Below are 3,349 nucleotides of genomic sequence, written 5' to 3'. Positions count from 1 at the left end.
GTCGGCAGCTGTTGTTGTTATTATGGGTTCCCAAGCAACCAAGAGTGTGTCAGAGGGTGACGAGAAGTTTATGGTGAAATTCGCTCCCGGTAGCGCAAAGTATTTAGGACATTGGCGCAAGAAATATGATTTTGAAGGTAAATTGGTTGTAGGACAATGTCAAATGTTAGTAGACCAGTTGACAGTGAAAGCAGCTTGTGCGACAGGGAAATTGAAACAGGAGAGAGAGTTACAAGTGGCGTCCGCTAAATTGTGGTTAGAACAGGCGCAGAAGAGACAGGAGGCAGTGACTATATATACTGACAGTCAGTATGCATATGCTACACTTCATTTCTTTGCCGCTCAGTGGTCAAGACGAGGCATGACAACATCAACAGGTAAACCTGTGGAGCATGCGACATTGTTGCAGGCCCTGTTGAAAGCAGTCTTACTGCCTAGTAAAGTTGCGGTTTGTAAATGTGCAGCACACACACGTGGCACTGACCCCATTGTACTAGGCAACGCCTTTGCAGATAAAATTGCAAAGGAAGCGGCCCTTGGAACACATGGGGTTCATGTTCTGGCGTCACAGGAGCAAACTACGCCCATCACACATGATGTGTTAGCAGACATGCAGTCACACTCACCTCCAGCTGAGAAGCAGCTGTGGCTCACTAAAGGAGCAAGCCTGCGAGGTGATGTCTACTATCTTTGTGATAAACCTATATTGCCTAAGAACCTATATAGGACTGCTGCAAGTTTGAGCCACGGGCTCTGCCATGTCTCGACAGCTGGGATGGTGGCAGCAGTCGAACGGCAGTTTTTCACACTGGGATTCAATGCTTATTCAAAACATTTTTGTAAAGCATGTTTAATATGTTGTAAACATAATGCTCAGGGAAACCTCAGACCTAGGAGAGGAAAGTTTCCCAGACCCAGCTACCCATTTGAAGTAATCCATATGGATTTCATTGAGTTGTCTAACTGTAACACCTACAGGTACTGCCTGGTGATTGTGTGCCCGTTCTCAAAGTGGGTAGAAGTTGTCCCCACTAAGAAAGCAGATGCTATTTCAGTGGCTAAAGTGATATGCAAAAATGTGATCCCAGAGCATGGGATCCCCCAGACTATTTACAGTGACAATGGTCCTCATTTTGTGAATGAAGTAATTGAGAAAATGTCACAACATCTGGGGATAACGCTGAAAAACCATTGCTCATATCACCCACAAAGTGCAGGGCTGGTTGAAAGGACTAATGGCACAGTAAAGCTGAGACTCAGGAAAACAATGGAGGAAACAGGCAGAACATGGGTAGACTGCATTGAGCTAGTGAAAATGTATATGAGAATCACGCCAACTGATAATGGCCTAACGCCTTTTGAAATAATATATGGCAGGCCATTTAGAGTTCCAGTGTTTTGTAATGATAATGATAAAGCAGAAGAAGAAAACACACTAGCAGACTGGATGATTAAAATGCTGAAAAGCAAAGAAGTCATGAGTGCAAATAATCTGCCAGATGATTCTGTTTCTGTACAGGAAGAACGTCTGAAGCCAGGGGACTGGGTACTGATAAAGGTCATAAAGAGGAAGTGCTGGTCGAAGCCACGGTGGGACGGACCATACCAGGCTCTGCTGACAACACCAACTGCTGTGAAGATTGCAGAACGACCCACCTGGATACACCAAAGCCACTGCAAAAAGGTGACACACATCCAGGCCAGCTCGGAGTAAGTGGCAGGAAGACCGGGTACAAAGGGGGGGAAAGCCTCTAGGGCCCTTCGTCTCAATCCGGTGAAGAAACCAACTGAGCCACAGGTACTCATCAGAATGGCTGGTAAAGTGTTGTCTACCCTGCTGGGTGTAATGGCTTTGATGTCATCATGGTCAGCTGTGGAGACCCTGTATGTCCAAGGAAACCACACCCAATACCCTCATGGCTATTCTACAAACTTTTGGTGGCAGTTTATGAATACAACTGCTCACTTGAACAATAGGACAGACTGCTATGTGTGTGCTCATATGCCGTTATCCGCATATACATCTGGACTGTGGCCGTACAGCATACCAGAGGACAGGAGTTGGTGTCTGTTGGGCTTAGCAACTCATCCTGGCAACAGAGTCCTCTGGTCCCAGGCCAACTATAGTACACCTCTGAACATCACCTGGAGTAAGTCGCCACTTATAGATGTGAATTGTTCTGAGCAAACTGACTTATTGGCCTGGCCTCAAGTGTCAGACCCACTGCCAGACATAATATTGCTGAACAAGCTGAATACAGCTCAACTGCCGTTGTGTGTGATGAACAATGGATCACTGTCAGTGGGGGAGCTGCCGCTTCGTTTATGTGGATACATATACACCTACTGCCCTCCAGAGAATGAGAGCAGGTGTATGAAATGCTTGACCAGTGCAAAGTGAGCTGAGAACTTGACATTAAGGAGGACTGAATGCAAGTCCAACCGGGCTTACAGGATACCAGTAAAAGCAAAGAGTCAGAAGTGGACAGGATGTGCAAGGATGGTGCCGAGCAGTAAAGGAACAAGAGTTTTGGCTGATTGGTATTTCTTGTGTGGACATAAAGCCTATCTATCACTCCCTGAGGGATGGGGAGGATTGTGTGCCGTGGTGAAGTTATCGGATCATGTCTTCTTCATGGACAGAGTTGAACATCACCCTAGCAACCGACGGAAGCGTGAGGTGAATATAGCCTCACCTAACTCTTTTGGAGTGACAGTAGACACTGGAGTGCCACGAGAATTCCGCATTTGGAGTGGAGGAGCTAAATTCTTCCAAAGTTTGATCCCAAACATCGGAGTTGCAGAGGTGCGGGATCATGTGGAGATCAACCGATATGCCTTACTGCGACACATTAATCTCACTAAGACTCTGGGAACAGCCTTAGCGGAGGAGCAAAAGGCCATCAGAACGATGGTACTGCAGAACAGGCTGACCCTAGACTTGATAACAGCATCACAAGGAGGAGTGTGTAAGCTGATTGGAGAGACATGTTGTACGTTTATTCCGGATGGATATACGACTGGAGGAGACATCTATGAGGCACTGCAGAACTTAACTGCTCTGCAGAAATATGTGGCGGACCACACATCAGGAGGAGACACGTCACAAGGCTGGATAGCCTGGTTGACATCTGGACCATGGTGGAATATGTTTCTAAAGTTTTTGACTCCCATTCTTACATTATTGGCTTTGCTTTGCTTGTTTACAGGTTGCATTTTGCCATGTGTAAGATCGATGGTGAATAAAATGATTGCTAACACCTTTACCAATTTCATACTGTTGCAGCAGAGTGACATGGATGCTAAGGCTAATATGTGTGTATGAAATGAAGCCTGCACTGAAAATGTT

General features: G+C 46.1%; 1 pseudogene; it reads left to right on the top strand.

Annotated features, from left to right (window-relative positions):
• Nucleotides 1-1,754: 1,754 nt before the first annotated feature.
• Nucleotides 1,755-3,349, top strand: LOC146548224 (uncharacterized; annotated as a pseudogene).

This window comes from Mchenga conophoros, linkage group LG23, assembly GCF_057382185.1.
Source record: "Mchenga conophoros isolate Kocher_MC1m ecotype Shallow Benthic linkage group LG23, M_conophoros_male_GT1.1, whole genome shotgun sequence".
Lineage (NCBI taxonomy): Eukaryota > Metazoa > Chordata > Actinopteri > Cichliformes > Cichlidae > Mchenga > Mchenga conophoros.
This window is presented reverse-complemented; position numbering and strand designations above follow the sequence as displayed.